This window comes from Sus scrofa, chromosome 6 (assembly GCF_054392235.1).
Source record: "Sus scrofa isolate SSC_HxYL_T2T_F1_AM1 chromosome 6, Sscrofa_HxYL_maternal_Yorkshire_Landrace_v2.0, whole genome shotgun sequence".
NCBI lineage: Eukaryota > Metazoa > Chordata > Mammalia > Artiodactyla > Suidae > Sus > Sus scrofa.
Genome location: NC_139388.1, coordinates 16,008,675 through 16,027,067, shown reverse-complemented (window position 1 = coordinate 16,027,067; position 18,393 = coordinate 16,008,675). Strand labels below are relative to the sequence as shown.

At 37.0% G+C, this 18,393-nt stretch overlaps 1 protein-coding gene across 1 annotated transcript in view; it reads left to right on the top strand.

Moving 5' to 3' along the window:
* The window catches only part of PMFBP1 (polyamine modulated factor 1 binding protein 1), a 509,524-nt gene that overhangs the window by 237,874 nt on the left and 253,257 nt on the right, over positions 1–18,393 (top strand). Inside the window, exons 9-10 of the mRNA XM_084959706.1 lie at positions 9,412–9,527; positions 16,613–16,736. The gene's annotated coding sequence lies outside the window, so the exon portion shown is untranslated. The remainder of the gene's footprint in view (positions 1–9,411; positions 9,528–16,612; positions 16,737–18,393) is intronic.

Below are 18,393 nucleotides of genomic sequence, written 5' to 3'. Positions count from 1 at the left end.
TTCCCTAATTTCTCTTTCTGATCTTTCATTGTTACTATGTCAAAATGCAGTTGATTGCTATGTATTAATTTTGTATCCTGCAACTTTGCCAAATTCATTGATGAGATCTAACAGTTTTCTGGTGGCATCTTTAGGATTTTCTAGGTATAGTATTATGTCATCTGCAAATATTGATAGTTTTACTTCTTCCTTTCCAATTTTGATTCCTTTTATTTCTTTTTCTTCTCCAATTGCCGTGGCTAGGACTTTCAAAACTATGTTGAATTGTAGCGGCGAGAGCAGAATCCTTGTCTTTTTCCTGATTTTGGCAGAAATTCTTTCAGCTTTTCACCATTGAGAATAATGTTACCTGTGGTTTTGCCATATATGGCCTTTATTCTGTTGAGGTAGTTTCCCTCTGTGTGCACTTTCCTAAGGGTTTTTACCAGAATTGGGTGTTAGATTTTGTCAAAGGCTTTTTCTGCATCTATTGAGAGGATCATATGGTTTTTATTCTTCAGTTTGTTAATGTAGTGGATCACACTGATTGATTTGGGAATATTGATAAATCCTACTTTATCATGGTGTATGATCCTTTTAATGTATTGCTGGATTTGGCTTGCTAGTATTTTGTTGAGGATTTTTGCATCTATGTTCATCATAGAATGGGTTTGGGAGTGTTTCTTCTGCAATTTTTTTTTTTTTTTTGGAATAGTTTCAGAAGGATAGGCATTAGCTCTTGTCTAAATGTTTGATAGAATTCACCTGTGAAGCCATCTGGTCCTGGGCTTTTGTTCATTGGAAGTTGTTTAATGACAGTTTCAATTTCAGTACTTGTGATTGGTCCATTCATCTTTTCTGTTTTTTCTTGGTTTAGTCTTGGAAGATTTTACTTTTCTAGGAATTTGTGCATTTCTTCCAGGGTGTACATTTCAAGTCCTCTGTTGAGTCTGGCTAAGGGTTTATTAAATTTGTTCCTTTCAGAGAATCAGCTTTTGGTTTCATTGATCTTTTCTGTGGTTTTCTGTGTTTCTATTTCATTTATTTCTGCTCTAATCTTTATGATTTCTGTACTTCTACCTTTGGGTTTTGTCTGTTCTATATTCCAAGTCACTAATTCTTTCCTCTGCATTATTCTTTCTGCTCTTCAGTGCTTTTAACTCAGTTTGCAACTCTGCAAATGAATTTTCTAATTTTTCTTGGCTCCTTAAATTTTCTAGTTACTTTCTAAAGTAATCTGCATTACTGTCCATATCTGCTCTTAATTCCTTCAAGTTTGTTCTTAATTCCTTCATTATTTTCACTATTTACTTTTTGAACATACTGTCTGTTAGACTGCAGAAAGTTGTTTGCTCCTTCAGGGGAATTCTTCTGTTCTTTTAACTGGGAATGCTTCTTGAGCTTCTTTGCTTTGCTTATATTTTTCTTATTCTTTGAGTTTAGGAGAAAAAAACTGCTGTATTCTTGGAGCACTTTTTATAAGCAAGACCACCCCTGGGTAGTTTGTAAGGGCTCTCTCCAGTTTTGTTTTGTTTTGTTTGGGGGCGGGGGCATTGAGGTCTGCTTTTGTTTGGATGCCTGCTGTTTCTTTCCCCAGTGTGTGTAGGCCATTATCCCTTGATAGTCAGTGTACTGATGTACACATTGAGCATACCTCCAGGGAGATAGAGCCAATGGGCAGGACCTGTACCCAGTGCCTGGTTGCTGGCTCTTGACAGTGGTAAGGATCCACAGGAAGGTGGCTAAGGCTGCTCCTGGTTGTAGGGCCATTGGATGTGGCAGTGACCCTCAGGCCAGTGTAGGCAGCACCCAGAGTATTTGGTGGTGGCAGCAACAGGGGCTTTGTGTTCCTAGGGAAGTGAGAGCAACAATGGGTGGTGCTCAGTTGCAATGCCCTTCTCTGTGCTGACCCCTAGGTGATTGGGGCCGCAGGTGGTGCCTGTTCATGAACCCCTAGTGGTGGCAAACCATGCCACCTCTGGAGTTTCAGATGGCTATGGTGGTTTGCCTCTGCCACCAGTATCCCATGCAAGAGGCACCCTGTTACCTGTAGTCTATGCAAGATCCACCCTGCTGCCTGAGAGCCTACGCATGTGCAGAGAAAAACCTTCCTGTGGTGGTCCTGTCCCTCCTCCTCTTACCCTCCCCAACAATGGCTCCTTGCTTCTTCTGAAGGCCCAGGCCTCCTCCCACATAGCCTCAGCTGTGTCGCTGCACTCCCTAGCCTGTGGCACAACACTCCTTAGCCTTGCAGGCTACCTCCACACAGCCAACCCTAGTCCTTTCCCTGGAACTGACTTCCAGACCCTGAATCTCAGTGCCCAGCTCCCACCCAGGCATCTCAGGCTGTAGTGTCCTGGGCAGTTGTGCCAATGGTTTGTGAGGCTATCTCTCTGCCTTGCCCTACTCAGTCCAACTGCTGCACTTTTCTCTCAGGCTTTGCGGTTCCCTCTCCATTTTGGCTGGCCTTGCCATCAGTCAGGGGCTTCCCAGGGTAGGGATTTCTTTCCTCTTTCACAGATCCCTTTCAGAATGCTGGACCAACCCTAATTTCTTTTTTTTTCCTCTTCTCTCTCTCTCTTTTTTTTTTTTTTTTATGTTGTTCTACTCAGTTATATGGAGAGTTTCTTGCCCTTTTTGGAGTTTTAAGGTCTTCGGCCAGCGTTCAGTAGTAGGTGTACTGTGCAAATTGTTCTACATGTAGATGGTTTTTTTGATGTGTTTGGAAGAAGGTGGGTGCCACGTTTACTCCTCTGCCATCTTGATCCTGCTCTCAGAAAAGATTTGTTGATGCTGTTTTCAAATTACAGCTTTTGAGACTACTATTAAACTAGAAAAGGAGTTTTATTTGTCTGCGATTTGATGAAAACCTTTTTTTAATTGCCAAACACTTTCTCCCAGCGTATTTCCACATGGGTGTCAGTAGTCAGAACTAATGAAAGATGGAAAAAGCTAGTATTTGGTTTTCTCACCCCTTTCAGCAGAGATGGGTAAAGGATATTGAGATTAGGTTCTTGGTCAATTAGACCACAATATCTCTACATGTACCTATCATGATGGAGACTGCAAAAAAAGAGAGAGGAAATGGTTGCCTGGTCCTTAACACTAGCTGGGTATATGAGTAACAAAGCAAATTTCCCCCTTGAAATCATTGTTACAGAAATGGAGCAGAAAATGTGAGTAATCTTTGGAAGGAAGGGAGGACATACCTTTTGTTCTTAGAGCGGATGTGCAAAACCAACAGAAGAGAGGGTTGTTTAAGTCGCAGTAGTAGCTGAATTGGGAAATCTCTTCAAATTTATCCACTCTGGTACTACTGGCAGCCTTAGAGAAAATATTTGCATCTATATTTGTATACTGGCCTCAAGGATCCGAACCTAGTCTATTGGTACATGAAGACCTGGCTGTGAACCAAGGTCACAGAAGAAAAATGGTCAACTGAACTCCTTCCACACACTGGAAGTACTCATGGACTCATAAGCTAAGCAGGCTTGCACTGGGCATAGTGCCCAGGTTTTCAACAGAGGCATGGCCATTTTATTGGGGCTCATCCAGTTCTGATCAAGGAGGGTGGCACTAAAATATTTTAATAGTTAACAACAAAGACAGTACTGGGACTGTTGAGTTGTCTTAGTTTTAACAGGCATATCTTGTGCCAGTGGCATTAATAACAGCTGAAAAGAATTTATCTCCGTGGTTGACTAGGCAGAGGATGGTTACCAGAACTGACTTGAAAGTCTGAATAAGCATCCCTACAATTCTTGGAGTTTTTAATAAAGTGAGCATCCTAAGGAGAGAAGAAAGGGATAGAGCCATTTAATTTGAAAATTATAAGGAATAGGACATTATTTTCTGTTATAGTCTGATGATAAATGTGCATAGACACATATAAGAAACATGTATGTATAACTGAAACATATATACAGAAAAGTACTTGATAAAGTAATACTGGGTCAGCAACAGCATACCAAAGAAAAAACCAGCAACAACAACTAAAGAGTTCGGATATGGAATAGAGGACCTGTTTTATGTGTTTGCAATCAGAAAGATTCCTGAAGTTAAATTCTGAACTGGATTTTGAAGAGGATGAATTTTATGAATTTCTAAAGATGAAAGAGGGCAGTGGCATAAAGTTAAATTCTAGGCTACCTAGCCCCCCCCCCAAAAAGATTCCAGTTGAATTTCCTGTTTTGAGTGCAGAACTAATGATCATCTGCTTTGTTCCCTTCCTTTTGATAATCGCCCATATTCTCATCACAATAATGAAGGTGTTCTTTTGGCAATATTATATTTTTGGCAGATCCAAAAGCATAGGAGACAAGACACACTTGAGGATAGTAAATGTAGTAGAGCAACTGAAATAGAAAATTTTCATTGAAGTAAAGCTGTGACTAATTAAAGCATAGATTCATTGAAGAACCTTGAATGGTGGACTTACTAAGATTTTATAAAATAAGGAATAGGCAGCCATTGTGAATACTTAGTGTGAAGCATAAGTAATGCTGTACAAATATTCTCAAAGTTTAGTTGATAGGGGAAAAGTTAAATGATGAGAAGAATTTCTAATAAGCCATTATAATAATCCACACATATGATGGTTTAGGCCTGAAAGCTGGGAAGTGGATCTCATAGTTATTACAAAGAAAGGATTAGCAGAATTTGTAATTAATTGTAAGGCAAAATAGAGTCGGGGAAAATAAAATGACATCAATGCTGTGCTGAAAAACACTGAAGGAATTATTGATAATTATGGGAGATTTTGTAAAGATACCTCTTTGGTAGAAATGGACTTGTTTTTCACTATGTTTTAGGAGCTGTGGCATTTAAATTAAAATGTTCTGTGGACAGTGGTGCATAGGGAACAAGAAAGACAGTAAGAAGTGTATTTGTAGATGGGGTGTATGGTAACTCAAACTTGGTAGTATCTGAAGCCATAATACTCATCTAGAACTTTCAGAAGGAGAGTATCAAAGGAATAAAAATTTTGGAATTTAACCTTGAGAAATTACCAGAATTAGAGAAAATGCACTAATGACACACACATCACAGAGAGTTGGCAGAAACTGTTTAATCTCCAGATTCTTATATTATCTACAGTGCCATAAATTCTTCTCTGAAAATCTAGAGAAATGGACCTCCATCTGCTCCTAAGAACCCGAAGACACAGATAAGACATATAAGACATGTTTCTTATATGTGTCTATGCACATTTATCATTTAAGCCAATGTAAGAGAAAATGGAGAAATAGTGTCTTTGATAGTTTACATTTGATGACATTGCTGCATTGTACAAGACTTGCCTAGACAGTGTCTTTACTTATCAAACAGTTTAGTAAAATGACAGTTGCTGCCCCATTTGTACTGATAAGTAACTGAAAGAAAGGCTAATTGTAGAAATTTCTTTAAGAATGAAACACAGAAGAAAAAAACACTGAGTTTGGATAAAGAAGTTATTTGAGAGATCACTGAGTTTCTCAAATTTTACATTGTGATTGGGAAAAATTATTTCCACATGAGGCTTTTAAAGATGGAAATATCTACTCTTAAAATCCTTGTTGATGGTAGAAAACTTTAGTTTGTCATCAAACAGTGTCTTATAAGGCAAAGCAATCATAAGCATATCAAGACATCTACTATGTTCAAATTCTGCCAAGCTTCTTATAAAAATTTTTTTGAGTTCAATGATAAACAGTCTTAATGTATTATTAAAATAAATGTATCTGTCTAGCTAGAGATATTTCATTTCAATATGACTTTATACTTCTATACCTGCTATTCTTGATAATCTTCCCTGGTTTTCACAAACTACTGATTTAAACTATGGACAGAGATGGTTTATAGAAAATGCCATAAAAAATTATAATGTAATAGGGGAAATACAATTATCCTTAATGTAGATTCAAAGAAACACATGCTAACCTTTAACCACTCCTCTTCCTTCTTCTAAACCCTCCTTAAACATTTTCCTCCATTGGTTGTGCTTCTCTTTCCCACTCCATAGCACTTATTGCATCTCCCCCCACACCCTTCCCCATTTATTTGAACCTTCCCCAAGGTGGATGTTTTCTTAGTATGGTCTACTCAAACAAGGAATAACTACTCAGGCATTCAGCCAAATAAGTGGCCACAAGCAGCCTTCAAAATTGGAGGATGGAGGTGGGCTGAGAAAGGCTTATTATTTTCCAAATTAAATACAGCTTTTTCAAACCTATCAATTAAAAATATTTTCCTTGTTGTATACACTGATATAGTCATATATGTGTATATGCATCTATTTCTATTGTGGTATATTTAATCTAAACTTCAAAATAGATCTGTGGACTCCTAGATCACTGTACCATTCACTACTAGCCTGCCCCCAAATTAGTCGTAGTGTTTGTAGATTCTTATAATCTGCCTTTTTCTTTGTGTCCTATGTTTTCTTTTAGTTAAGTGACTCTTGAAAGCTACTCCTAACATTGGGAATTTAAAATACTTCCATATATCCTTTATCCACACTTGCCAGTTGCTTTATTTTCCATACCCCAAAGGCTCTAGATCCATGGATCCCAAACTGCACCGACACCCCTGCGCCTTGTGATCAACTCACACGAACACTGCAGGATATGTGGAATTTTTGAGAGAAACACAGCGACATCTGTTGGCCATGATCTGAATTACCACTATTGTTGGAATTTTCTTCTAGCCGTGAAAAAACTACTACAGCACTAAAAGCCATATAAATTGAGAAAGTTTGGGGCTCTCTGTTCTAGGCATTAAAATTTCGTTGGTATTAAATTACCACTACAATTATTTTTATCCACATATAATCAAAACAACTTAAATATAGTACCCAATTTTTGACAAATAATTATTAAACAAAAAAGTACATTTTTATCAAAACCTATCTGCAGGGGACATATTTCCCCCAATTAGTTAATGTGTCTGTATATGAAATTTTACTGACTTGACTGAATCAATTTTTATTTGTATTTTTGTTTTGCTGATGTAAGTCCTGAGAAAATTTGTTTAGATAATAGATGGAAATAGGAAGAGAGGTATTATAGAAATGTCATTATGCTTTGAAGTCCTTTTTAGTTATATATCAAATATATAAGCAAAAATTTGGGAAACTACCATACTTGTAGAAAGATTTGTTGTCTAGACCTGTCTTAACCAAAAGGCATTAGCCACATGTGGCTATTTAAATTTCACTTAAATTAAGTAAAATTTAAACATAAGTTCCTCAGTTGTACCACCTATATTTTAAGTGCTCAAAAGCCATGTGTAGTTATTGACTACAGTACTGGATAGTTCAGCTGTCTAGATCAGCACTATCATATTTTAAACAATTTCTATTCTTGACATCCCAGAAGTTTTTTCACCCAAAGGTAAATCCAGCGTAGTTATTTATTTCAATATACATATTATCATACTCATGTATTTTTAGTAATTTTTCATTTTTAATGCTTATGGAATATTATGTAACCCTATGTGTGTATACATTATATGCATCATATTTAACCTTAAATGAAATCCTTTTTTAAAAAATTGAAGTGTAGTTGACTTACAATATTATATTAGTTTCAGCTGTTCGATGTAGTGATTGATATTTTTGTAGATTACACACCATAAAAACTTATTTTAATGTTACTATGTTCCCTGTTATATGCATTACATCCTTGTGAGTTATTTATTTTGTAACTGTAGTTTGTACCTCTTAGTCCTCTTCACCTAGTTTTCTCATTCCCCTGACTCCATCCCTACTCTGGTAAGCACTAGTTTGTTCTTCATTAAATGTATTTGCTATATTTTATAGATTTCTTAAGTGAAAACATACTGTATTTGTCTTTGTCTGGCTTATTTTGCTTAGCATAATACACTCCACATCATCCATGTTTGTCCCAAATGGCACAATTTCATTCTTTTTTATGGCCAAGTAATATTTATTTGAATGTGTATAGCATATCTTATTATCTTTCTCTATCTTTTTTTTTTTTTTTTTTTTGGTCTTTTTGCCTTTTCTAGGGCTGCTTCCCACAGCATATGGAGGTTCCCAGACTAGGGGTCTAATCTGAGCTACAGCTGCTGGCTTACACCACAGCCACAGCGAACAGCCACGCCAGATCTGAGCCACGTCTGCGACCTACACCACAGCTCACGGCAATGCCTGATCCTTAACCCACTGAGCAAGGCCAGGGATCGAACCCATAAACTTATGGTTCCTAGTCAGATTCGTTAACCACTGCGCCACGATGGAACTCCTGTCTTCTTTATCTTGACTATTATGAATAGCACTGCAATGAATGTAGGGTGCATGTGTCTTTTTGAATAAGTGTTTCAAAGCACTAACAAGACAGAAACAGAACTCCCACTATGGCAATGGCTTGGGAGCTCTGGGATGCAGGTTTGATCCCCAGTCCAGCAGAGTGGGTTAAGGATCCAGCTGCAACTTAGATCAAGACTGCGGCTCGGATCTGATCCCGGGCCTGGGAACACCATACGCCTCAGGGCAGCCAAAAAAGGTTAAAAATAGATAGAAACATATTGCAGAACAAGTGGCTTCCCCAACTTTTCATACATTTCCTTCCCCTATTACTGGAGAGGATGAGGATCTTTTTTTAAGTTTATAGGCCCCTTGAATTTCCAACTCTATGAAACAGTTGTTCATTCCTTTTGTTCATTTTTCTCAGTTCTCTTCTGTTTTTCTTATTAGGTTTTAGAATATATTCCATCTGTCTTCCTGTGGCCTTAGATAGCAGACATTTTTCTTGTAACCAGCAGGTAACAGAATTTTTAAAACCCTAGACTGAAAAATTCATCTTTCATATTTTATCTAGTGACTTTTTTCCATTTATTGTGGTTACTAATATGTTTCTATTTCTGCCATCTTATTTTGAGCAATTTGTTCTACTTTTCCTGTTTTTAAAAAGTTTTTAAACTTATTTTGAATTGTTTTTTTCTTATTTCATTTTGTCCCCCACTGGTTTAGCAGTCAGCTGCTATATTAGTACTAACTATTGCAGTGGTTATATTTTAAATTCTAATATGCATTCATATATGAAACCTAAAAGCAATCAAAACATCTACCCCCTTTCAGGACTATACAAAGACTTTTGGAGTCCCCATGTGATTCAGCAGGATAAGAACACGACATAGTGTCCATAACGATCGAGGTTGAGCCCCAGCCTTGATCAGTGGGTTAAGGATCCAGCATTGCTACAAACTACGGCATAGGTGGCAGATGCAGCTTGAATCTGGCCTAGATGTGGCTGTGGCGTAGGCTAGCACCTGCAGCGCTGATTCAACCCCTACCCTGGGAACTTCCATATGCCTCAGGACTTGGGGGAAAAAAACCACTTTAGAGTATTTTAACTCAATCTCTTCTTCCTGTTTATTTGCTGTTGTTTGATGTCTTAGTTCTGCCTTTTTTCTTTTTTTTTTTTTTTTTAGGGCTGCACCTGCACCTCAGCTAATGGCAATGCTGGGTCCTTAACCCACTGAGCAGAGCCAGGGATCGAACTCATATCCTCATGGATACTAGTTGGGTTCGTTACTACTGAGACACAGTGAGAACTCCCTTATGTAGGACTTTTTTTATTATTCATTGGTTTTTGCATGCCATTTCTTTTTTTAAATTACTCAGTGAATTTTATTACACTTATAGTTCTACAATGATCATCACAACCCAATTTTATAGCATTTCCTTCCCAAACCCCCAGAGCATCCCCCACCTCCTAACCTGTCTTATTTGGAAACCATAAATTTTTCAAAGTCTGTGAGTCAGTATCTGTTCTGCAAAGAAGTTCATTGTGCCCTTTTTTTAGATTACACATGTAAGTGTTAGCATTTGATGTTGGTGTCTCATTGTCTGACTGACTTCACTTAGCATGATAATTTCTAAGTCCATCCATGTTGCTAAAAATGCCATTATTTTGTTCCTTTTAATGTCTGAGTAATATTCCATTGTGTATATGTACCACATCTTGATCCACTCCTCTGTCAATGGACATTTAGGCTGTTTCCATGTCTTGGCTATTGTATGTAGTGCTGCAATGAACATTGGATTACATGTGTCTTTTCAAGTCATGGTTTTCTCTGGATAGATGCCCAGGGGTGGGATTGCTGGATCAAATGATAATTCTATTTTTAGTTTTCTGAGGAATCTCCATACTGTTTTCCACAGTGGTTGCACCAGTTAACATTCCCACCAAGAGTGTAAGAGGGTTCCCTTTTCTCCACACCCTCTCTAGCATTTATTGTTTGTAGACTTTTTGATGATGGCCATTCTGGCCAGTGTAAGGTGGTACCTCATAGTGGTTTTGATTTGCATTTCTCTAATAATTAGTGATGTTGAGCAACGTCCCATGTATTTTTTTGCCATCTGTATGTCTTCTTTGGAGAATGGTCTCTTTAGATCCACCCATTTTCTGATGGGGTTCTTTTTTTTTTTTTTTGGTATTGAGCTGCAGAAAGTGTTCATAAATTTTGGGGATCAATCTTTTGTCAGTCACTTCATTTGCAAATATTTTCTCCCATTCTGTGAGTTGTCTTTTTGTTGCATCTAGGGTTTCTTTGCTGTGCAGAAACGTTTAAGTTTAATTAAGTCCCAATTGTTTATTTTGTTTTTGTTTTTATTACTCTAGAAGGTTGATCTGAAAAGATATTGCTGTGGTTAAGGTCCGAGAGTATTTGGCCTGTGTTTTCCTCTAAGAGTTTTATAGTATGTGGTCTTATATCTAGGTCTTTAATCCATTTTGAGTTTATTTTTGTATATGGTGTTAGGAAGTGTTCCTTTACCTGTGGCTTTCCAGTTTTCCCAGCACCACTTATTGAACAAGCTGTCCTTTCTCTGTTGTATATTCTGGCCTCCTTTGTCATAGATTAGTTGACTATAGGTACATGGGTTTAATTTTGGGCTTTCTATCCTCTTCCACTGATCTATATGTCTGTCTTTGTGCCAGTACCATGTGGTTTTGATGACTGTACCTTTGTGGTATAGTCTGAAGTCAGGGAGCTTTATTCCTCCAGCTCCATTTTTCTTTCTCAGAATGACTTTGGCTATTCTGGGTCTTTTATGCTTATAAACAAACTTTAAGATACTTTGTTCTAGTTCTGAGAAAAATACCATTGGTAATTTAATAGTGATTGCATTGAATCTGTAGATTTCCTTAGTTAGTATGCTCATTTTGATAATATTGATTCTTCCTGTCCGAGAGCATGGTAGGTCTTTCCATCTGTTTGTGTCACCTTTGATTTCTTTCATCAGTGACTTACAGTTTTCAGAGTACAGGTCATTTGTTTCTTTAGGTAGGTTTATTCCTAAGTACTTTATTCTTTTTTTTGTTATTATTATTTTTTAATAGGTATTACCCAGTACAGTTTTTTTTCCTTCTGTACACCATGGTGACCCAGTTACACATACATGTATACATTCTATTTTTGCACATTATCACACTCCACCATAAGTGACTAGACGTAGTTACCAGTGCTACACAGCAGGATCTCATTGCTAATCCATTCCAAAGGCAATAGTTTGCATCTGTTAACCCCAAGCTCCCCATCCACCCCACTCTCTCCCCCTCCCCCTTGGCAACCACAAGTCTGTTCTCCAAGTCCATGATTTTCTTTTCTGAGGAAAGATTCATTTGTGCCTTATATTAGATTCCAGATATAAGTGATATCATATGGTATTTGTCTTTATCTTTCTGACTTACTTCACTCAGGATGAGAGTCTCTAGTTCCATCCATGTTGCTGCAAATGGCATTTTGTCATTCTTTTGTACGGCTGAGTAGTATTTCATCGTGTATATATACCACATCTTCCTAATCCAATCATCTGTCAATGGACATTTGGGTGGTTTCCATGTTTTGGCTATTGTGAATAGTGCTGCAGTGAACATGCAGGCACATGTGTCTTTTTTAAGGAGAGTTTTGTCTGGATATATGCCCAAGAGTGGGATTGCTGGATCATATGGTAGTTTTGTGTATAGATTTCTAAGGTATCTCCATACTGATCTCCATAGTGGTTCTACCAGCTTACATTCCCACCGACAGTGCAGGAGGGTTCCCTTTTCTCCACACCCCCTCCAGCATTTGTTATTTGTGGACTTCTTAATGATAGCCATTCTGACTGGTGTGAGTTGGTGTCTCGTGGTAGTTTTGATTTGTGTTTCTCTAATAATCAGGGATGTTGAGCATTTTTTTCATGTGCTTGTTGGCCATCTGTGTATCTTCCTTAGAGAAATGTCTTTTCAGGCCTTTTGCCCATTTTTCAATTGGGTTGTTGGCTTTTTTGCTGTTGAGCTGTATAAGTTGCTTGCATATTTTAGAGATTAAGCCCTTGTCAGTTGCATCATTTGAAACTATTTTCTCCCATTCTACAAGTTTTCTTTTTGTTTTCTTTTTGGTTTCCTTTGCTGTGCAAAGCTTGTCAGTTTGATTAGGTCCCTTTGGTTTATTTTTGCTCTTATTTCTGTTGCTTTGGGAGACTGACCTGAGAAAATATTCATAAGGTTGATGTCAGAGAATGTTTTGCCTATGTTCTCTTCCAGGAGTTTGATGGTGTCTTGTCTTACATTTAAGTCTTTAAGTCATTTTGAGTTTATTTTGGTGCATGGCGTGAGGGTGTGTTCTAGTTTCATTGATTTGCATGCAGCTGTCCAGGTTTCCCAGCAATTCTTGCTGAAAAGACTGTGTTTTTCTCATTTTATGTTCTTGCCCCTTTGTCAAAGATTTTTGACCATAGGTTTCTGGGTTCTCTATTCTGTTCCACTGGTCTATATGTCTTTTTTGGTACCAGTACCACACTGTATTGATGACTGTGGCTTTGTAATATTGCCTGAAGTCTGGGAGAGTTATGCCTCCTGCTTGGTTTTTGTTCCTCAGAATTGCTTTGGCAATTCTGGGTCTTTTGTGGTTCCATATAAATTTTTGGGTTGTTTGGTCTAGTTTTGTGGAAAATGTCATGGGTAATTTGATAAGGATTGCATTGAATTTGTAGATTGCTTTGGGTAGTAAGGCCATTTTTACAATATTAATTTTTCCAACCCAGGAGCATGAAATATCTTACCATTTCTTTACATCTTCTTTTATTTCCTTGATTGAGGTTTTATAGTTCTCAGCATATAAGTCCTTTACCTCCTTGGTCAGGTGTATTCCCAGGTATTTGATTTTTTGGAATGCTGTTTTAAGAGGTATTGTATTTTTGTATTCCTTTTCTAATATTTCATTGTTAGTATACAGAAATGCGACTGATTTCTGAATGTTAATCTTATATCCTGCTACTTTGCTGAATTTGTTGATCAGTTCAAGTAGTTTTTGGGTTGAGTCCTTCAGGTTTTCTATATATAGTATCATGTCATCTGCATACAGTGACAGTTTTACCTCTTCTCTTCCTATTTGGATGCCTTGGTTGGTTGTGGTATTGTATTGAATTTTGATGGGTCTTTTCTAGACCTGATAGTATTTTTGATTTATCTATTTCTTTTGTTTGTCTGATTTCTGTGGCCAGGACTTCCAGTACTATGTTGAATAACAGTGGTGAGAGTGGACATCCTTGTCTTGTTCCAGATTTTAGTGAGAAGGCTTTCAGCTTTTCTCCATTGAGTATTATATTTGCTATGGGTTTGTCATAAATGGCTTTGATGGTATTTTATTCTTTTTGATGCGATGGTAGATGGGATTGTTTCCCTAATTTCTCTTTCTGATATTTTGTTAGTATATAGAGATGCAGTTGATTGCTATGTATTAATTTTGTATACTGCAACGTTGCCAAATTCATTGATGAGCTCTAATAGTTTTCTGGTAGTGTCTTTAGGATTTTCTAGGTATAGTATCATGTCATATGCAAATAGTGATAGTTTTACTTCTTCCTTTCCAATTTGGATTCCTTTTATTTCTTTTTCTAGTTCCCTCTATTCCTACTTTCTGGAGAGTTTTTATCATAAATGGGTGTTGGATTTTGTCAAAGGCTATTTCTGCATCTATTGAAAGGATCATATGGTTTTTATTCTTCACTTTGTTAATGTGGTGTATCACACTGATTGGTTTGCGGATATTGAAGAACCCTTGCATCCCTGTAATAAATCCCACTTGATCATGATGTACAATCCTTTTAATGTATTGTTGAATTTGGTTTGCTAGTATTTTGCTGAGGATTTTTCTATCTATGTTCATCAGTGAAATTGGCCTGTAATTTTCTTTTTTTGTGTTATCTTTGTCTGGTTTTGGTATCAGGGTGATGGTGGCCTCATAGAATGAGTTTGGGAGTATTCCTTCCTCTGCAAGTTTTTGGAATAGTTTCAGAAAAATAGGTGTTAGCTCTTCTCTAAACGTTTGATAGAATTCACCTGTGAAGCCATCTGGTCCTGGACTTCTGTGTATTGGAATTTTTAAAATCACAGTTTCTATATCATTACTTGTGATTTGTCTGTTCATCTTTTCTATTTTGTCTTGGTTTAGTCTTGGAAGGTGTAGTTTCTAAGAATTTGTCCATTTCTTACTAGGTTGTCTGTTTTTTTTTGTTGTTGTTGTTTTAAATTAAAAAAGTATTTACTTTCTTCTTAGATCAAATTACTTCCTTATCTGGAGGCTTATACCTGTATTATTGCTATTCAGGTATTGTTTTTGTATTATATCTCTTCTAAGAACGGCTTTTGACAATTGCATGCAGTTTTGCAACCAAATGCATGAAAACCATTTACATTAACATTTACATTGTCTGTTTTATTGGCTTATAGTTGCATGTGGTAGTCTCTTATGATCCTTTGTATTTCTGTGGTGTCCATTGTAACTTCTCCTTTTTCATTTCAAATTTTATTGATTTGAGTCCTCTCTCTTTTTTTCTTGATAGTCTAGCTAAGGGTTTGTCAATATTGTTGATCTTTTCAAAGAACCAGCTTTTAGTTTCTTTGATCTTTTCTATTGTTCTCTTTGTTTCTATTTCATTGATTTCTGCTCTGATCTTTATGATTTCTTTCCTTATGCTAACTTTAGATCTTGTCTCTTCTCTCTCTGACTCCTTTAGATGTAAAGTTAGGTTGTTTATTTGAGCTTTTTCTTGCTTCCTGACATAGGCTTGTATTGCTATAAACTGCCCTCTTAGAACTGCTTTTGCTGCATTCCATAGGTTTTGGAGTATTGTATCTTTGTTGTCATTTGCTTCTAGGTATTTTTAACTTTTCTCTTTGATTTCTTCAGAGATCCATTGGTTGTTTAGTAGCATGTTGTTTAGTATCCACATGTTGTGTTTTTTTGCTTTTTTTTTTTTTCTTGTTGATTTCCAGTCATATGACGTTGTGGTTGGAAAAGATGCTTGATATGATTTCAGTTTTCTTAAAGTCACTGAGGCTTGATTTGTGGCCCAGAATGTGATCAATCCTAGAGAATGTTCTGTGTGCACTTGAGAAGAATGTGTATTCTGTTGCTTTTATGTAGAATATCCTATAAATATCTATGAAGTCCATCTTGTCTAATGCTTCATTTAGGGGCTGTGTTTCCTTGTTGATTTTCTGTTTGGAAGCTCTGTCCATTGCTTAAGTGGGTGTTAAAGTTCCCCACTATTATTGTATTATTGTCAATATCTCCTTTTAAGTTTGTTAGCAGTTGCCTTATATATTGAGGTGATCCTATGTTGGGTGCATATATATTTACAATTGCTAATCTTCATCTTGGATTGATCCTTTGATCATTATGTAATGCCCCTCTTTGTCTCTTATAATTTTCTTTATTTTAAGGTCTATTTTGTCTGATATGAGTGTTGCTACTCCAGCTTTCTTTTGATTCCTGTTTGCTTGGAATATTTTCTTCCATCCTCTCACTTTCAATTTGTGTGTGTCCCTAGAAGTGAAGTGGGTCTCTTGAAGACAGCATATGTATGGATCCTATTTTTGTATCCATTCAGCCAGTCTGTGTCTTTTGGTTGGGGCATTTGGTCCATTTACATTTAAGGTAATTATTGATATGTATGTTCTTATTCCTGTTTTATTAACTTTATCAGGGTTCCCTTGTATGTTATTTGTTTCTTTTTCCTAGCTGCTTTCACTATTTTCTCTTTATCTTTAATTTTGGTCAGTTTGATTAATATATGTCTGGGGTGTTCCTCCTTGGGTTTATTTTATATGGTACTCACTGTGCTTCCTGGATTTTAGCGAGTGGTTCCTTTCCCAATTTGGGGAAGTTTTCAGGTATTATCTCTTCAAATATTTTTTCCATCCCTTTCTCTCTTTTCCTTCTGGCACCCCTGTAATACGAATGTTGATGTGTTCTCTGAGACTGTCTTCATTTATTTTCAATCTTTATCTCTTTTTGGTTCCACATCACTGATTTCCACTAGTCTGTCCTCCACCTCACTTATTCCTGCTTCTGCCTCTTGTATTCTGCTGTTGGTTGCTTCTAATGAATTTTTTATTTCAGTTATTGTATTTTGCATCTGCTTGCTTGAATTTTAAATCTTGTATTTCTTTGCTCAGTGTTTGCTGTAATTTATCAGTCTTTTCCTCCAGTTTATTCCAATGTCTTGCATCATCTTTAGCATTAACAGTCTAAAATCTTGCCTGGAGGCTGATAATCTCCAGATCACTTAGCTGTTTTTCTGGAGTTTTTTCTTTCTCCCTTATCTGAGTTACAGTTCTCTGCCTTTTCATTTTTATAGGTTTTTGGTGTGGTGTCCTTTTTACAGACAGTAGAGTTGTAGCCTCTATTACTTCTGATGTCTGCCTTGTGGCTGAAGTTGGTGTGGGAGCTTCCTGGTGGGAGGGACTGGTGCCTGCCCATTGGTAAGTGTGTCTGATTCCTATCCCTCTAGTGGGTGGGGGTTTGTCTCCCGGTGAGATTAGAGGACACTGTGTGCCTGGAGTGTCTTTAGGCAGCCTATTTACTGATGAGTGGGGCTGTGTTCCCACCTGGATTATTGTTTGGCCTGGGGCTTCTTGGTACTGATGGGTGGGGCCATATTTTCCCAAAATGGCCACCTTCGGAGGAACACACACTGATGAATATTCTCAAGACCATTGCCTCCAATGTCCTCCCACAGCAAGCCACAGTCACCCCCTGTTTTCCCAGGAGATGTTTCAAGAACTGCAGTCAGGTCCAAACCAGATTCCTATGGAGACTCTGCTTTGCCCTGGGACCCAGTGTACATGAAAGCCTGTGTGCACCTTTCAAGAATGGGTCTCTGTTTCCCCCAGTCCTATGAAGCTCCTGTGATCAAGCCTCACTGGCCTTCAATGCCAGATGTTCTGTGTGCTCTTTCTCCCAGTGCCAGATCCCCAGGCATGGGGACCTGATGTGGGGCTCAGAACTCTTACTCCTATAGGTGAGTCTCTGTGATACAGTTACTTTCCAGTCTGTTAGCTGCCCACCCAGCAGGTATGGGGTTGCTTATATCGTGTAGTCACCCTTTCCTATCATCTGGATGTGGCCTCCTCTTCATCTTCTGGAGTAGGATATCTTTTTGAAAGTTTCCAATCCATTTGAGTGAAGGTTGTAATTTTGTTTTTTTCTTTTTTATTGAGAGAATGCATGCCATTTCTTATTGCACCATATACTTCTTCCTGGGATCATTTTTCTCCTTGAGGTGTAGCCTTGGATAATTAAATTTCATCTGAGTCAGGTCATAAGCTCTCAATTTTTGTCTGAAATATCTTTATTTTAGCTTCATCCTTTAAAGGTTATTTCCTCAGAATATAATTTTAGGTTGCAAATCATTTTCTCTCAGTAATTTAGATATATTCTATCCCTGGTTTCTAGTTCCCATTGTTGCTATTGAGAAGTCAGATATTAGTATTGTTTCTTTCATGGTAAATTGTCATTCTCTTTGTTGGCTTTTAAGATCTTCTCATCATATTTAGTGCTTTGCAGATCCACTCTGATAAAGTAAAATATATGTGTGGATTTCTTTATATTTATTCTTCTTGAGATCACTATACTTTCTATTTCTAAAGATTCGTGTATTCCAAAATTTTTGAAAAATTCTCAGTAATTTTTAAAATATTTTTCTTTATTATCACTGTTAAAATAGTGGATAGCTATCAGACCTTCTCATTCTCCTCCCCATATCACACATATCATAATTTCTTTTTCATGTTTTCCATCTCTGTGTTTCTCTGTGCTTTATTCTGGCTAATTTTTTTAGTTTCATCTTCTAGTTCACTAATTCTCCTTTCATTTATGCCAAATCTGATGGTTTACTTATTCACTGTATTTTAAATTTTGTTTTTTTCTATAAACAATCTAGTTGAATATTTTTAAAAATGCCTATCATATATTATATTCTTATATCTGGCTTATATTTGTGTATTCTCTTTTTTCTTTACAAATATTAAATGTACTTATATTCTGAATTATATAATTCCAGTATTTGAAATACAATATTCCTTCATCACACTCTCTCTGTTATTTATGTTGTCTTTTGCTATAGTATCTTTTTTTTTT